The sequence below is a fragment of the Lycorma delicatula genome, chromosome 12, assembly GCF_047948215.1.
Source record: "Lycorma delicatula isolate Av1 chromosome 12, ASM4794821v1, whole genome shotgun sequence".
NCBI lineage: Eukaryota > Metazoa > Arthropoda > Insecta > Hemiptera > Fulgoridae > Lycorma > Lycorma delicatula.
In genome coordinates, this window is record NC_134466.1 from 22,197,194 (window position 1) to 22,216,981 (window position 19,788).

The following is a 19,788-nucleotide window of genomic DNA, read 5'->3' on the forward strand; positions in this document are numbered from 1 at the left end:
TGAAGTTTACCGTAAGTTGTCGTCGCGTTTTCACCCGATTTAACCCAAAAAGAAACGGCATACCGTCGCGCAATATTTTGCGGTTTCATTTCTGTGGCGAGAGACACAAACACGTGTTCACTTATTACAGCACGACTCATGACTGAGCAGTTGCATCAATATGCCGCTTGGACTAGAAGTAGCATAGACCAAGGTCAAAGATGGTGTGCCTATGCAAGCTGCAGGGTTGCCACATGTTGCAAAGAAAAATCAGTCTCATTACTTTATTGTCGCACCCCGTATATAGTCTGGATCAGATCAAGTGACCACTCCTGAGATGTATGATTAATTGAAACGCAACCGTTAAAGAACATCGTTATCCACAATCTAGCATTCCTATTCATATAAAAGTAATTGTCTGTTTAAAGACTTGACCTTGTAAATCTATATATTTCAAAATAAATATAGCTAAACGAATATTAAAAAATAATAAATGGGGATCGGTGCTGTTTCCATTAATAGTTCTCGACGTTATTTTAAAACTTAAAAATTTATAAAAACTCGTTGAAGACGTTTTTATTAGCGATGGTTTTTACTGCAAAAATTTCTAAATTATGGAAAATTTGGCGTGACGGAACAAAAATTAAAATAAGCCAATAGAAATTTTGTGCTCGAAAAAATTTACTACGAAAAATAAATTACTAGAATGGTTCGGAAAAAATATGTAGAATAAAAGTGTTCCCCAGCGGAAATGAGCGATTAACTATTTAATTTGTTAATAAATTAAGGGAAAATCCTTAGTTTTTCGCCAATCGCATGTAAAAATAAAAAGAATCAACAGTTAGGTGAGGAAATTTCGCATAAATAACACCTTCCGAGTATTTTTTACTCGAGCAAAACTAAGGGCGCTAGCGAATTTTACAATAAAGTAAAATACTATAGCTATAGTTATCCTTTCTTTCTTTTTCTGTTTAGCCTCAGGAACCACCGTAAAGTATTACTTCAGAGGATGATATGTATGAATCTAAATGAAATGTAGTCTTGTACAGTCTCTTGTCGACCGTTCCTGAGATGTGTGATTAATTGAAACGCAATCACTGAAGACCACCGGTAGCCACGATCTAGTATTCAAATCCGTAGTAAAAACAACTGTTTTTACTAGAATTTGAACCTTAGAATTCTCGACTTCGAAATCAGCTGATTTGCGATGACGAGTTAACCGCTAGACTACCCCGGTTGGCTGCGTTATAGCTATCCATACATAAGTAGCGTAACTTCGAGGGCGCGCTATAAATGAACTTTGTTAACTCTTTTCCTATTAGAAATAATTAGTAAATTCAAAAAGATATGGATTCATAAGACTCAAGAGTCTGATTTAATTAGTCCAATTTTCGAAGTATTTTTAATTTCTGATCTCCGGATCTTCTGAAAAAATTTGTTGGTTGTTGATAAAACGCCCCTAACAAGAAAATAAATTGCAAAAAATGAAAAAGTCAATATAGCGTTCTGTTGTTGAGCTTACTACTTACGTTTTTCGTAAGGGCTATCTATGTACCTTTTTTATCGACATCTGAAAATGCATTTTTTTTTTTTAGAAAAAAATGAGTTGGGGAAGAAAAAAAAACTATATATATATATATATATATATATATATAAAATTTAAAACATTTTTTGATTTATTTAAACATGCAATGACAATTTTACATTAATACTTCATCATAAATTACCCCCGCCCCCAAAAAATAGATTTTTGGTAAATTTTTTCGTATATTAATTATTTTTCCACTACATAAGAAAAATAACCAATGAGGGGAAAGTATTACAACATTGTTAAATTTTTTAAATGCTACAAAATTGATAAATAAATGGCAAAATGAAAAATTAACTGTATTTTTATTAAGGTATTTATTTATTATTTCTTTTTTTTTTTTTTGTTGATAATATGAATTGAATTAAATTTAACCTGTTAAAGTATTATACCGTGTTACGTACGTTAAGTTTCGACCTTCGACAAAAATAACCGCGATAAATAAAATTTTATAGGTCTGCTTTTTTTAAAAATAAATATATATATATATATATATGCTTGCAATTTTTTCTCATGTTTATTTGTTCACGTGTTGGATTCTAGTTGCAATAGTAACGTATTTGTGTGTGACATTTGTGAGGGATAAAATGTGTTTTCTCTTCATTTATTACATGTCGCCGATTTAGTGTGCATATTACTGTGCAAGTTTTTAAAGATGATTTTACGCACAATATGTAATAATAGCAAAAATATTTTAGCGCATGCGCAGACATACTCGTTTTACTACGTCCAAAGAGATATTTTCCGTTGTTTATAAACTACATGGTGTACCGTAATTTTCTATATATAGAAAAATAAATATTTTTATGAAAATGATAAAAAAGTATAATGTTTGTAAATATTTAATTAATTTAATTAAGACCATAATGTATCACTTTAGTTCATTTTTTTTTTTTTTTTTGGCAAGTACTTTCTTTTCTTGCTGATTTGTTGTTTTTCAGCTTTTCTTTTTTGCCAGTAATTTCTAAGGGTTTCAGATCTTCTTGTCCTTTCTTGTTCAGAGTACACCCGGCTTATTGTTTTCTTGGGTTTTGATAGGAATCTTGTTTCCTTTATTTTTTAATTTCTCATAGTTTCCGGTTTTCGTATTTAGGTTTTCACGGGTTACGTCTAATTCCTCCACGTCTTTCTGTACTTCGTATAACCGGTTCGGTCTGCTTTTCTTGTTCCAGAAAAGTTCGATTATCCGTCTGATAAGTCTGGTCTCTTTCGTTCTGAAAATATGTCCTGGAAAGGAAATTCTCTTCTTTCTAAATTTATTAGTTATCGGGATGATAGTTTTGTAAATCTCTTCGTTTGGAATAATTCTCCAAATGCCGTCTTTTTTTAATGATTTTCCCGATGCATCGTCGTAGTATCTGTCTTTCAATCTTTTCCAGTTTGTCGGTAAACCTTGTCTGGTACGGTCCAAATACGGTTTTGCATCCGTAAAGTATTTCCGGTCGGATAACCGAGTTATAACGTCTTATTTTTGTGTTTATGGACATGCATTTTTTGTTATAGATGTTTCGTGTTTTTATTGCGGCTTTGATGAGTTTATTTATTCTTTCATTCCAGTTTGGATTTTCTTGGAGGTTGTGTGCGATGTTTTCCCCCAAATATTTAAAGTTTTCTACTAGTTCTATGTCATTATTGTTTTTTTTACTTTGCTTATGCGTAGCGGGTCTCTCACCATAATTTTGGTTTTTTTGTATGAAATTTTTAGACCAATTTTTCCAGCAATCTGTTCCACTGTTGACAGTTGGTACCTGGCCTCTTCTATATTTTGGGCTAGTATGGCTAACTCGTCCGCAAAGCCTAGGCGATTTAATGAGATATCTTTTCCTATTTTAATGTTATCTTTAATTAATTTTTTCCAATCCCGTATTATAAATTCAAGGGCACAGTTGAATGGTGACAGTCCATCTTCTTGTCTCGGTCCTGTTGTGATGTCGGATGGATCAGATATTCTCCCCTGAATTTAACCTTGGATTTGGTATCCGTTAGTGTTAGTCCGATGATTTTGACTAGTTTTGGGTGAAGCCCTAAATTTCTCAGGATCTTTAGCAGGGATTCTCGATGTACACAATCATATGCTTTCTTGAAATCAATAAAAGTCACTACATTATATTTATTTATAAAATAATTTATTTAATATTTTTAGTTTCCCTTTGTTTAACTCTCCTGGAGCCGGATTCGCAACATTTATTAACTTATTTTTTATTTTTATTTATTTATATAATGTAATATTTATTTGTTATGAAAATAATTTTTATTTATTTAATATACTCTACATAACTACTACATTTCCTTGAAGACACATTTCCTTTTCCTTGCGTGTACTCTACTGCTGAAAAACACGTAACCATACAAGTTTCCATATATTGGAAAAATAAACGTGTTTTTATGAAGGCAGTGGTGTATGAGGAAACTATACATAAGATAAATCATCTCGAGGAATGTATCCTTAAGATGATTTATTTTTTTGTATCTTTTTCATGTCCTTAAAAAAATATTTATTTTCCTATGTATTGGGACAACTTAACGGGATATTCTGTATATCAATATTATTTATCTGGAAACCTTTCTTTCAATTTCAAACATCTTCTACTGGAAAAATAATGATTTTATAATATTAAACTTCGTACTTTTACGTTTACGTATTAAAAATTTCAATCTGAAGAAAAATTTATAAGAAAATGTATTTCGTTTCGTGGTAGTTCAATTTCAGTATCTAATAATTTTAGGGGTAATAGATTTCACCTTTCGCTACAGCTTTGACGTAGCGTTTTAAGATTTTTTTGTTAGAAAATTTTTACAAAATCGGTTCACTATGATGGGTATTTGTAGAAAAAAAGAATATTTTGTCTCTCTAACGGTAACAATTTTTGTCTAGTCTTTTTTTTATTGAACTGCAATGAAACTTAAATTGTTGTAAAAATGATCAGTCTGTTATCACTTAAAAATTCCCTTTACTTATCTGTTGATTATTATCACACAAAACTTAATATATTTATTAAACACATTTTTTTTTTATTTTTTTTTTTACTTCTAAAACCGCAAAGGACCACTTTAGTCAGAATAATTCAAGTCTTTTTGCCGATCTTTTGGCTTTTAAGTTCTTAAAACAAATTTTAATTTTTCGGATTTATTAAGTAAATCTTCGTAAGTCAAATTTAATTCTCGCATGTCTTCTTTAATTTCTTTGATTCAAAACGGCGGATTTTTAAAAGACCAAAATCGATCGATAATTCTCTTAGTAATCCTATCCTAAGGTAATCATAACGAGTGTGCGCAGAAAGAAATTCGCTTCTTTTTCATAGTATCGATTAATGATTCCAAGTTTTTGTACAGAAATTTATTACGCGATAATCTGTACCGATTTTCGTGTTTATATTTTTCGTTTATGCAGGTTCTAAGAATCCTGCGTTCAACTTTAAGCAAAGGTTCAGTCCTATTTTTCTGATTTAATCTAAATAAAGTAATTACCGGTTTAACCACAGTTTTGTAATGTCTAATTTTAGTGTTATCGAGAGGGATTTTTTGTTGTAAGTATTTTTGGTTACTTTTAGCACTTTAAATAGAGCCACCGGGTTGGTCTAGTGGTTAACGCGCCTTCCCAAATCAGCTGATTTGGAAGTCGAGTGTTCCAGCGTTCAAGTCCTAGTAAAGCCAGTTATTTTTACACTGATTTTAATACTAGAACGTGGATACCGGTGTTCTTTGGTGGGTTGGGTTTCAATTAACCACACATCTCAGGAATGGTCGAACTGAGACTGTACAAGACTACACTTCATTTACACTCATACATATCATCCTCATTCATCCTCTGAAGAATTATCTAAACGGTAGTTACCGGAGGCTAAATAGGAAAAAGAAAGAAAAGCACTACAAATAATTTATTAAGTCTTTCGGGCCGATTTTGTTTTTCGTTACAAGTAATGATCTCTCCAAGGTATTTAAATTTTTCTACAATTTCTACTTTGTTTCCGTTAATATTCACAGAATTAATAACAAAAGGATCTATAGCCATCATTTTAGTCTTTTCGTATGAAATTTTAAGTCCGATTTTATTCGCTAGTTCTTCTATACTTGTTATTTGTATTCTGGCTTCTGCGATACTATTAGCTAATAAAGCTAAGTCGTCGGCAAATCCTAGGCGATTTAAATTTAAGTTATCTCTTTTGTATCCTATGTGAATATTTTTTGGATTAATTTTAAACCGTTCGCGCATCAGAAATTCTTGTACACGATTAAATAATAAAGGCGAAATTCCGTCGACTTGTTTCAGTGCGGATTTTATGTAAAAAGGTTCGGAAAGTTCGCCACGAAACTTCACTTTAGATTTTCTATTTGTCAATGTTAAACCGATCATATTTACCAATTTTGGATCCAATCCGAGATTTCCCAGAATTTTTATCATCGCTTTTTTGAAATAGATAAAAGAAATAATCATCTGTTTTTGCTTTCTATTATAAATATAAGTAATTTCAAAGTAATAATTTGATCTGGACAACTGCGCCAAGGCCGAAAACCAACTTTGTAATCGCCTAGCTCGCTTTCTAGTCGGTCCTTAATTCTATTGTAAATAATTCTAGATAAAATTTTATACGTACAATCCAATAACGAAATTCCGCGATAATTGTCCGGATTTGTCTTGTCGCCTTTTTTTGTGTAAAGGATGTTTAATAGCTGTCGTCCAATGTTCTGGAAGTTTTTCGGATTCCCAAATTTTAACCAGAGAATTATGCAAAGATTTCTTAACCGATTCTCCTGCATTTTTCCAAATTTCTGCAACTGTTTGCTCTTCTCCGCTTGTTTTATTATTTTTAAGTTCTTTAAGTGCATTTTCTATTTCTTTATAATTAAATACATTTATATTATTTTTATTTATTAAACATAGGTTCCAAAATCACTCAGACGTTACCCGAGGCGAAGTGGTAGCAGCTCAGCCTTTCATACGGAGGTCACGGGTTTGAATACCTCTTTCAAGCACGGCATGTTTCATTTGCTACAAATTTCTATTTTCACATTCCAATGTACGAGCTTCTTTGTAAGTTTCTGTGGTGAATTAATTAATCAGTCAGAAAAAATAAAGTTTTTATTTTGGTACCAGAACATTGCATTTTAATTTTAGTATTTGTAATTATAATTGAAATCTTTCCTGAAATAATATTAAAAATATATTATCAAAGATTCATCTAAATTGAGCTGTTTTGTGCTCACGATATCATTAAAAATCAGGTGGTAATCGGGGATCCGATATGATAGCTGAATTCGACGTGAGTATGTTTACGAGGGTAAAAGAAATGTTGATCGTATGTTGTCTTAGCAAAAGATCTTCGATGGTTATTGCCGAGAAAGTAAGGAATGTTTTTTTTAGAAACGGAGAGCTTGGCGGAGGGTGTCTTCCCCTTCGGGGTCAGGTGCCAGACAGAAGCGCGCAACGTTTAATGCCTTTGATAATAGATTACATAAAAGCGGGATCGATAATTACTTCGAACGAATGACGGACATATCGGGAAATTTCAAATCTACCGGGAATCTATGTTCAAAAAAAAATTTGTACACCAACAAATGTTAGCCCGTACATAAACTGTAGAATATCCATTAAAATTAGTGAACCTTCGTATTAAATGCGCTATGGTACAGATATAAGAATGATAGGTATTTTCAGAGTTGATTTGGTATCACCGTCATACAAATCGCGATTTATTGAGGAAAATCCGCGCTCACATTTCCACTTATTAGCTTTCTTAATGAAAGATTAATCAATATTTAAAACAATACACTAACTGGTGAGCCATCCGTTTGGAATAGACAAAATCAATCGGCTGCTCTTATGAAGCTCGTATTAAAGGACAATGAATTTATCCGACCTTTGATGCGGTGTTCTCTAACCCGCATTTAAATCGATACCAGGAACAGCCGAGATCTACTGCTCCGCTAGGTATCGCAGCTTAGCGCAGTTTCTTAGCTCTAAATATGCAGTTACCTGTAGTACCACCTGTTACTCAACGTTATTACTCCCCCTTGGCGGCCTTCTCTCGTGAATTGTTGCGTTAGTCTTGGTGAATATAAAAAAAAGAACACGAATCCGGTTATATTACGAAACAAATTTTTAATATTGTGAATAGCGTGAATTGTGGTACTGTAGTTTATACAGGCGGCTCTAGACACGATAATTTTGTCGGTTGTGCTTTTGTAGTTTGCGGTAGAACATACACGATTGCGCTTCTAATATAACCAGTGTTTTCTGGCCTTAAAGGTATTTAGCCCAACATTTTGACACGTATTTGTCTGCTCAGATTCCACGAGTGCCTTATAGGCGATTAGTGACATATACACCTTATTGTATGAGTTCAGAGTGTTATTTCGCAAACGACTCGCGTAATACGAGGTGTGTAAGAAAAGTAATGAGACTGACTTTTTATTTACCAAAGTTTTTATTTTTTTCAAAAAACAATATTATCCCCTTTAAAGTAGTTCCCTTGGGCAGCTATACACCGGCGGAGTCGTTGTTTCCACTCCTGGTAGCAGCGCTGGAAGGCTTCAACCGGTAGGGCTTTTACCCGGTCGTTCATAGTCTTTTGAATGCTTTCCAGGGTTCCAAAATGACATCCTTTTAAGATACGATTCAATTTCGGGAAAAGGAAAAAGTCACAAGGACTCAAATCAGGTTAATAGGGGGGTTCAGGAACCGTAGGAATGCGTTTTAAGGTCAAAAATTAGCTGATGGAAATGTCCTTGTGACAAGCGGCATTGTCATAATGAAGCATCCACTTGTCTGCAATGTCTGGTCTCACGCGAATCACTCTTTTCCTGAGCCTTTCAAGGACACTTTTGTAAAACGCTTGGTCGACAGTTTATCCTGGAGGAACAAATTCTTTATGCACGATTCCCCTACTGTAAAAAAAGCAAATCGGCACGGTTTTGATTTATTTACTCATTCGACATTTTTTCGGTCGAGGAGATGACGGAGTGTGCCGCTTTGTTTCAGGATCGTACTCAAACATCCAGAATTCATCACCTGTGATCACACGATTAAAGAATTCTTGGTCGTTGTCAATCCTCTCAAAAAAATCAACTCGCACGTTTCTGCGATCGTCCTTCTATTCCGATGTGAGGTTTTTCGGCACCGATTTCGCACAAACCTTTCGCATGTCCAAATCGTCTGTCAAAAATTTGATGTACGGAGAAAGCGTTTAAATTTAACCGTTCACTCAGCATCCTTATTGTTAAACGACGGTCTGATCTCACAAGAACAGTCACACGCTCAACGTTTTCGTCAGATTTTGAAGTTGAAGGTTTCCCTGAGCGAGGTTGATCTTCAACGTGTTCTCGGCCTTCCGAAAATGATTTGTGCCGGCGGAAAACTTCTGCTCTTGATAAGCAATGTTCCCCGTAGGCCTGTTTCAACTTTTCAAAGGTCAGACTCGCGGATTCCCCGAGTTTAACACAAAACTTGATCGCAGAACTTCGCTTTAAATTCCGATTCTCCATTTTCGTAATACAACAAAAACACAACTTCACTAATGGCGCTGTCAAAAATAATGTTTAAATAGTGTTGGTTGAACGGAGTTGAAATTCGTACTGAGCATGTGGAAGGGATGAATAAACCGGTTTAGCACAGACCGGTAGACACAGCGTTGCCAGATCGCTCGCAATGGCAATGTTACCAATGTCATTACTTTTCTCACACACCTCGTACAACTGTAACTTTCTGCTGGATCCTTAGCCATATTGGAATTTCAGATATTGCGGCAAGAGGATCGTTTCCAGCCTCCTTTCACCAATTACGTTGTTTAGGACGATCTTGTTTGTTTTCTAAAGAGGGTGGTTCATGATGAGTGGCAGAATTAATGGAATGCTACCATCAATATCGACCGTTTAAGGGCGATGTGTCACCCTGGTGCTCTTTATGTAGGAATAACCGTCAATTGGAGGTTATTATATGGCGTTTGAAAATAGAGCACACTACTCGCGTATCCATTCACAAATAAATAAATATCTAATGACGAAAACAGATACACCCGTTTGTGTTCACAGCTACTGCCAAGTGACATTACACTACATACTTCTTGTGGACTCTGTATGTTATGCGGCATCGCTTCGCAAGTTTAAATTAGGGACTAACATACGAAGTATTATATATATAAAACAGCGAATCAATATTGTCATGTCTCTTAAGGCTGTATATCGGGATTCAAAACTTCGATTTATATTATAATAATTTAGTATAGTAATTCTGTGTTCGGGCGCTGATAACAACGTCTCGTGCGTCCAGGAAAAAAAAGGGATATTCCAGAAAAAACCATCATTTAATAAAATACCTAATGCACAACGGTTATTTATAAAGTCACAGAAGAAATTGTTTTTAATTTAATTAAAAATATAAATAAATTTAATTTACGAAATATTTATTTACTTTAAAAAATCATTCTGAGGGTTCATGATTTAATTTAAACCAGTTGAAAATTGACATTATAACGGAAGAGTAGACTGTTATTTTTTTTTTTTTTTAAATATATACTATTTATTGATGACATGCATTGTTGATTGAAAATTATTATAAAAGATTGCATGTATACAAAATAGCCGTTCGAATCTTGTTAACGCGTGCTACATAGCATTATTATTTGTTATTGAAAAGAAAATAATCCGTTAAATTTTATGAAAATGCTCTTCTCAACAGAGGTTTATGTAAATTATTTAAAATAACTGCTGCGTAAATAAAGTTAAGGGAAATAAATTTGGATTGGTAATAATAAAATGTTATATTTATCTACTATTAACATAATATTTTATTAAACTTAAAGTTCGGCAGTAACATTTAAATTAAAAATCTGATGTGAACACCACATGACTTCCTTACACTCCTATTAAATTACATATACACATTTTTGTTGCACTTCATTTAAACTTATTTCATTTGAAAGTGAGATATGATTTTCAATTCTTTAATCATCAATTTTTTTAAATTCAAAAAAAATTTTAATAAAAAAAAACGGAGAAGTCGGATTCGAACCGATGTACCTTCCCCTTGTAAGATCAAAATGTTTCATTAATTAAACTTTTATTTGACTATAACTCTTCTTTATTTTCCTGTTTAGCCTCCGGTAATTACCGTTCAGGTGTTACTTCAGAGGATGATATGTATGAGTGTAAATGAAGTGAAGTCCTATACAGCCTCTGATCGACCGTTTCTGAGACGTGTGGTTAATTGAAATCCAACCACCAAAGAACACCGGTATCCACGATCTAGTATTCAAATCCGTATAAAAATAACTGACTTTACTAGGACTCTTGAACGCTGCAACTCTCGACTTCCAAATCAGCTGATTTGAGAAGACGTAACTGACGTTTTAATGTCCTATACACCTGCATCGTTTAAACTGACCTGTATCGGGCACGATTCTGGTCTTACAACGAACCTGTTTAACGAAGTTTTTTTTTTTTATTTTTCACTGAATAATACTTTTAACTGGTGTTTCATTTTAATATTTCTGCCTTTTTGAACTTTCGTTTCCATCACGAAAACCCTTTTTTGAGCAGTTAACCGTATTTTAAAACAAATAACAGCACAGAATTACACAACCTTTTTTCAAAAGCCGATGGTCCACACTGATGACAGTACTGAAATATGCAGGCAATTAAGTCTTCCCCAATTCAGCACCAGACGTGTCAACATCTTCCACGTTATTTGACCCATCTCATACCGATAACAAAAATATTTATTTAGTATAAACTACTGAGCGATCGGGGTTCTTTTAAGTTAAACACTTCTTTTTTTCTTTTTTTTTGTCTTCAGTCATTTGACTGGTTTGATGCAGCTCTCCAAGATTTTCTATCTAGTGCTAGTCGTTTCATTTCGGTATACCCCCTACATCCTACATCCCTAACAATTTGTTTTACATATTCCAAACGTGGCTTGCCTACACAATTTTTTCCTTCTACCTTTCCTTCCAATATTAAAGCGACTATTCCAGGATGCCTTAATACTTGGCCTATAAGTCTGTCTCTACTTGTAACTATATTTTTCCAAATGCTTCTTTCTTCATCTATTTGCCGCAATACCTCTTCATTTGTCACTTTTTCCACCCATCTTATTTTTAACATTCTCCTATAGCACCGCATTTCAAAAGCTTCTAATCTTTTTTTCTCAGATACTCCGATCGTCCAAGTTTCACTTCCATATAAACCGACACTCCAAACATATACTTTCAAAAATATTTTCCTGACTGTTAATTTCTGATGTAAACAAATTATATTTCTGACTGAAGCTCATTTCGCTTGTGCTATTTAGCATTTTATATCGCTCCTGCTTCGTTCATCTTTAGTAATTCTACTACCCAAATAACAAAATTCTTCTACCTCCATAATCTTTTCTCCTCCTATTTTCACATTCACTGGTCCATATTTGTTATTTCTACTACATTTCATTACTTTTGTTTTGTCCTTGTTTATTTTCACGCGATAGTTCTTGCGTAGAACTTCATCTATGCCGTTCATTGTTTCTTCTAAATCCTTTGTACTCTCGGCTAGAATTACTATATCATCGGCAAATCGTAGCATCTTTATCTTTTCACCTTGTACTGTTACTCCGAATCTAAATTGTTCTTTAACATCATTAACTGCTAGTTCTATGTAAAGATTAAAAAGTAACGGGGATAGGGAACATCCTTGTCGGACTCCCTTTCTTATTACGTCTTCTTTCTTATGTTCTTCTATTGTTACTGTTGCTGTTTGGTTCCTGTACATGTTAGCAATTGTTCTTCTATTTCTGTATTTGAACCCTAATTTTTTTTTAAATGCTGAACATTTTATTCCAGTCTACGTTATCGAATGCCTTTTCTAGGTCTATAAACGTCAAGTATGTTTGTTTGTTTTTCTTTAATCTTCCTTCTACTTTTAATCTGAGGCCTAAAATTGCTTCCCTTGTCCCTATACTTTTCCCGAAACCAAATTGGTCTTCTCCTATCACTTCTTCCGCTCTCCTCTCAATTCTTCTGTATAGAATTCTAGTTAAGATTTTTTATGCATGACTAGTTAAACTAATTGTTCTGTATTCTCCACATTTATCTGCCCCTGCTTTCTTTGGTATCTTTTTTTTATGGTTATATAAAGAATTACGTAGATCCGCATGATTTCCTCGAAGAAGTAATGAAACCGTATCTGTTGAACGGTTATTCACAGCCGTCGCATTCATTACATCTGATATTCTGGCGAGAACATAGGAAGAATCGAATATCGTTTTGATATATCCAAAACTACCAGACGGGGACATTAAAATTTACTATACTCAAAAGGAAACCTTTCTCTCCATTTGCGCAATATATTATTTATATAATTTTTAGAATTACTCTTCCAACCCAGGAATAATATTTAACATCCTGTAGATTATTTTTCATACAGTACTGCACTGAATATTTAGTTATATCGTTTTGTATATAATTATTTTGAAGTAAAAATACGTTGTCGGTAATAAATAGCAAAATAACAGTTAATACCGTTTAAAATGAAATGAAAACCAGAAATACTTAACACACTAGACCTTCGTTTTTCTTCTTTTTTTTATTCTTCTACAAAGAAATAAACTTTAAACTTCTTGTGCTATATTATGTGTTAACTACAGGGTTTTGTTTATGTCTGTATATCTAGTTATTCCAGTTTTTTTTTTATCTTGTATTTGTTTATTTAAATTTCAAGCTTGCATTTTTAATCTTTGTTTTACGTCAGTGATTTATATATTATGTATTTATTTAATTTATACAGCATCTGTTTATTTTAAGACTAGTTTTTCGAAATAGAAATACGTATCAACGCAATAAAAAAACCACAAGTATGTAACAATGTTAATTTCTCTTTGTAAATATTGTAAAAAAAAAATAATAAAGTTTGATAAAGAAAAAGGAAAGAATGTTTTGCATGGAGAAAAACATTTAATAGTAGCAAGTAAATATTTAATGCGTTTTTCAACTGATAAACAAGTTATCACTACTAAATTGCCGATATCCGTGGCGGAGTGTTAGTATCTAGATTTTCATCCGGAAATCCCAGATTCGAATCCCGATGAAGGTATGGTATTTTTAAGACTGTTCTAGTCTTATGTTAGTTCAATATCAGATTCTAGCGGTCATTATAACGTTTTTAGTAAATTAGACTCTATTCTGGTTTTTGTAATTTAACTGTCTTTAAACAAATTTTGTACTCTTTATTTTAATTACAAATTTGTCTGGTATATTTTTTGTTCGTCCGGATCACGATTGCATAATAGTTTGGAACTTCTTTTGTTTTTCCAATATTTTTTACATTTTATCACCCTGTTGTGGATTTTCTTCCGCGGTCCACTTTTTTCCTATATCCTTCTTATCTTTCTTATTTTGAAAGTTAAATTATTTGATTAATTTTATAAATCGGTCATTATTTAAACAGGTTTCTTTAGAGATTTTTAAAGTCTTAAGATCGTTTTTTATTTCTTTAAAACGGTTAATTGTTCTACTGTTTTTTAAAGTTAAACATTTGTTTTGTTAATCTCTCTCTCTCTTTTTCTATTTAGTCTACGGAACCATAGTATGGTTCACAGGATGAATGAGGATGATATATATGAGTGTAAATGAAGTGTAGTCTTGTACATTCTCAGTTCGACCATACCTGAGATGTGTGGTTAATTGAAACCCAACAACCAAAGAACACCGGTATCCGCGATCTAGTATTCAAATCCGTATAAAAGTAACTGCCTTAACTAGGATTTAAACATTATAACTCTCGTCTTCAAAATCAAATGATTTGCGATTACGAGTTAACCAGTAGACCGACCCGGTCGGTTTGTTTTGTTAATCTGTTTCGCTCATTCTGTAAAAATGGCCATAAAATTACAATGCTCTCCTCATGGTATCTTTTATTTTTCCTTTATTTTTATTTCAATTTTTAGTTATATATTCTGTTCTGGTAATCGGATCCCTTTTTTTTTGTCTTCAGTCATTTGAGTGGTTTATGCAGCTCTCCAAGATTCCCTATCTAGTGCTAGTCGTTTCATTTCAGTATACCCTCTACATCCTACATCCCTAACGATTTGTTTTACATATTCCAAACGTGGCCTCCCTACACAATTTTTCCTTTCTACCTGTCCTTCCAATTTTAAAGCGACTATTTCAGGATGCCTTAGTATGTGGCCTATAAGTCTGTCTTTTCTTTTAACTATATTTTTCCAAATGCTTCTTTCTTCATCTGTTTGCCGCAAAACCTCTTCCTTTGTCACTTTATCCACCAGTCTTATTTTTAACATTCTCCTATAGCACCGCATTTCAAAAGCTTCTAATCTTTTCTTCTCAGATACTCCGATCGTCCAAGTTTCACTTCCATACAAAGCGACACTCCAAACATATCCTTTCAAAAATCTTTTCGTGACATTTAAATTAATTTTTGATCTAAACAAATTATATTTCTGACTGAAGGCTCGTTTAGCTTGTGCTATTCGGCATTTTATATCGCTCCTGCTTCGTCCATCTTCAGTAATTCTACTTCCCAAATAACAAAATTCTTCTACTTCCATAATCTTTTCTCCTATTTTCACATTCAGTGGTCCATCTTTGTTATTTCTACTACATTTCATTACTTTTGTTTTGTTCTTGTTTATTTTCATGCGATAGTTCTTGCGTAGGACTTCATCTATGCCGTTCATTGTTTCTTCTAAATCCTTTTTACTCTTGGCTAGAAGTACTATATCATCAGCAAATCGTAGCATCTTTATCTTTTCACCTTGTACTGTTACTTCGAATCTAAATTGTTCTTTAACATCATTAACCGCTAGTTCCATGTAAAGATTAAAAAGTAACGGAGATAGGGAATATCCTTGTTGGACTCCCTTTCTTATTACGGCTGCTTTCTTATGTTCTTCAATTGTTACTGTTGCTGTTTGGTTCCTGTACATGTTAGCAATTGTTCTTCTATCTCTGTATTTGAACCCTAATTTTTTAAAATGCTGAACATTTTATTCCAGTCTACGTTATCGAATGCCTTTTCTAGGTCTATAAATGCCAAGTATGTCGGTTTGTTTTTCTTTAATCTTCCTTCTACTATTAATCTGAGGCCTAAAATTGCTTCCCTTGTCCCTATACTTTTTCTGAAACCAAATCGGTCTTCTCCTAACACTTCTTCCACTCTCCTCTCAATTCTTCTGTATAGAATTCTAGTTAAGATTTTTGATGCGTGACTAGTTAAACTAATTGTTCTGTATTCTTCACATTTATCTGCCCCTGCTTTCTTTGGTATCATGACTATAACACTTTTTTTGAAGTCTGACGGAAATTCCCCTTTTTCATAAATATTACACACCGGTTTGTATAATCTCTCAATCGCTTCCTCACCTGCACTGCGCAGTAATTCTACAGGTATTCCGTCTATTCCAGGAGCCTTTCTGCCATTTAAATCTTTTAATGCTCTCTTAAATTCAGATCTCAGTATTGTTTCTCCCATTTCATCCTCCTCAACTTCCTCTTCTTCCTCTATAACACCATTTTCTAATTCATTTCCTCCGTATAACTCTTCAATATATTCCACCCAACTATCGACTTTACCTTCGTATTATATATAGGTGTACCATCTTTGTTTAACACATTATTAGATTTTAATTTATGTACCCCAAAATTTTGTTAACTTTCCTGTATGCTCCGTCTATTTTACCGATGTTCATTTCTCTTTCCACTTCTGAACACTTTTCTTTAATCCACTGTTCTTTCGCCAGTTTGCACTTCCTGTTTATAGCATTTCTTAATTGCCGATAGTTCCTTTTACTTTCTTCATCACTTACATTCATTCTTATATTTTCTACGTTCATCCATCAGCTGCAATATATCGTCTGAAACCCAAGGTTTTCTACCGGTTCTCTTTATTCCGCCTTAGTTTGCTTCTGCTGATTTAAGAATTTCCTTTTTAACATTCTCCCATTCTTCTTCTACATTTTCTACCTTATATTTTTTACTCAGACCTCTTGCGATGTTCTCCTCAAAAATCTTCTTTACCTCCTCTTCCTCAAGCTTCTCTAATTTCCACCGATTCATCTGACACCTTTTCTTCAGGTTTTTAAACCCCAATCTACATTTCATTATCACCAAATTACGGTCGCTATCAATGTCTGTTCCAGGGTAAGTTTTGCAGTCGACGAGTTGATTTCTAAATCTTTGCTTAACCATGATATAATCTATCTGATACCTTGCAGTATCGCCTGGCGTTTTCCAAGTGTATATTCATACACGGATCCCGTTATGTTTTTTTAAAAATTCTTTTTTCTATTTTAAAAGCTCTTCATCTGAAAAAGTTTGTAAACATTCAGCGCCATATAACGCCTCCGGAAGGATTACTATTTTGTAATGTCGGAGTTTAGCGTTATGCAAAAACGATTTTTTATTTTATAAATTTCGTGTTGAACGCTAACGCCATTTTCTGTGTTCGCTCTTTTAGCGCTTCCTTTTGTAGAACGTTTCGCATTGTTACATTTCCGAGATATTTAAATTTTGATATCTTTTAATTTCTTATTTTCGATCATTTTTGGTGTTTGTAATTTATTATTTTTTTTATCGTCCTACAACCGTTTTGTTTTTTTGAAAGAAATTTGTAAGCCTTTTTTATTAGCATATTCGGTTAATTTCGGGACTTTTATTCGAGCCTCGTTTGTGTCTTTTGCAAATAGCGCGATTTCATCTGAGAAGGCTAATAATAATAAGGTTAGTTGGGTTTATAAATGCGTTTTAACATTTTCTGCAAATTTCGTTTTTCAAGTTCTTTCTTATATTCTATAATTACTTTTACTAGAGTGCAGTTTAAGAGAATCGGAGAAAGTCTGGCTCCTTGTCTGTCGTCTGTTTTTATTTTAAACGGTTCAGAATGAACCCGAGAAATTTAACTTTATATTTGGAAATTGTAAGCGTTTCTTTAATAACGTTAATTGTTTTTGTGTCTATTTTAAATAAAATGCGAGATGTACGGAATCGTAGGCTTTTTGAAGCTCTATAAATATCGTAATTAATTTCGGGTTTTTATTTTTTTTGTACTGTAAAATTTGTTTTAAATTAAATATTAGTTCTGCGCAACTTTTTCCGGGTCTAAATCCTCTTTGGAATTCGCTTATCTCTTTTTCTATTATCGGCTGTACTTTGTTCAACAAGACTTTGGACAGAATTTTATACGAACTTGTAGAAGCGAGATCCCTCTGCAATTATTAATATCCGTTTTATTTCTTTTTTAAATGAAGCGGATGTATTGACGCGTTTTTAAATTTTGTCGGGATTTTCTCTCTTTTCCATGTTTCTTTTAGAATGGTTTCCAATTTGGAATTTCATTCATCGTTTAGATACTTTAGCATTTATGTAGGTATATTTGTACGTAGGTATTATTATTATTTTTTTTTACATGTCTTTACGTTAATAAATTCTATTTTTTTGTCTTCAGTCAATTGACTCGTTTGATGTAGCTCTTCAACATTTCCTATCTAGTGCTAGTCGTTTCATTTCGGTATACCCCGTATATCCTATATCTATAACAATTTGTTTTACATATTCCAAACGTTGCCTGCCTACACAGTTTTTTCCTTCTACCTGACCCTCTAATATTAAAGCTACTATTCCAGGATGCCTTAATATGTGACCTATAAGTCTCTCTTCTTTTAGCTGTATTTTTCCAAATGCTGCTTTCTTCATCGATTTTCCGCAATAACTCTTTATTTGTCACTTTATCTGATTTTTAACATTTTCCTACAGCACCGCATTTCAAAAGCTTCTAATCTTTTCTTCTTAGGTACTCCACTCGTCCAAGTTTCACTTTCATATAAAGCTACGCTCCAAACATATACTTTCAAAAATCTTTTCCTCACGTTTAAATTAATTTTTGTTATAAGAAAATTATATTTCTGACTGATAATTCATTTCGCCTGTGCTATTCGCGATTTTATATCGCTCCTGTTTCGTCCATCTTTAGTATCAAAATTCTTCTACCTCCATCTTTTCTCGTCCTATTTTTATATTTAGTGGTCCATCTACATTATTTCTATTATATTTCATTACTTTCGTTTTGTTCTTGTTTATTTTCATGCGATAGTTCTTGCGTAGGCCTTCATCTATGCCGTTCATTGTTTCTTCTAAATCCTTTTTACTCTCGGCTAGAATTACTATATCATCAGCCAATTGTAGCATCTTTATCTTTTCACCTTGTACTGTTACTCCGAATCTAAATTGTTCTTTAACATTATTAACTGCTAGTTCCATGTAAAGATTAAAAAGTAACGGGGATAGGGAACATCCTTGTCGGACTCCCTTTCTTATTATGGCTTCTTTCTTATGTTCAACAATTACTGTTGCTGTTTGGTTTCTGTAAATGTTAGCAGTCGTTCTTCTATCTCTGTATTTGAACCCTAATTTTTTTTAAAATGCTGAACGTTTTATTCCATTCTACGTTATCGAATGCCTTTTCTAGGTCTATAAACGCCAAGTATGTCGGTTTGTTTTTCTTTAATCTTCCTTCTAGTATTAATCTGAGCGCTAAAATTGATTCTCTTGTCCCTATACTTTTCCTGAAATTAAATTGGGCTTCTCCCTAACACATCTTCCACTCTCCTTCTCTTTATAATTTGTATTTATAAGAAACTTTTTAATTCTCTCATTATCCTGGTCAAACCACTAACACGCGACAATAATTTATCAGAATCACCAATTTTCCTCAACGAAGTGTATTCGTTTAGCGTTAAAAAATTTATTCAGATATTAAAAATTTTTTAGTAAGTTATTATATATAATGTTTTTTTTTCTTAAAAAAAAAAAACAGTAATCACATACACACATGTGTGAATGTGTGTGCACTTCCTTAAAGTTTCCTCCCCTCTTTCTCTTGTTTTTTTTTTTTCTAACTGTGGACCATTACTGCTAGCTCCGCACAGCTTTGTCAGTCTAAACTTAGATTGCACTCAGTGCTCGTTCTTATTATGTTAGATGTTTGTAAGGTTGTTCTGAGAAGAAACGTGTATGTTGCGTTGCGTTTAATCGTACCAGATTTTTCTATGTGCGCGTTTATAATTAATTTTTGTGTTTTTATTACTGTTATTTAATTTTTATTTAAATTTATTTTTTTGTAACTAATATATTTGTTGTTGTTATAGAATAGTATAGTTTATTGTTTTATTATATCGGTAGTGATTTTTCTTTCATTAATATTGATTTTTAAAAAAAATTAATTAAATTTTACGAAAAACG

At 33.0% G+C, this 19,788-nt stretch overlaps 1 protein-coding gene across 3 annotated transcripts in view; it reads left to right on the forward strand.

Moving 5' to 3' along the window:
- LOC142333004 (uncharacterized) overlaps positions 1 to 19,788 on the forward strand; it is a 356,865-nt gene that overhangs the window by 119,498 nt on the left and 217,579 nt on the right. The window lies entirely within an intron of this gene.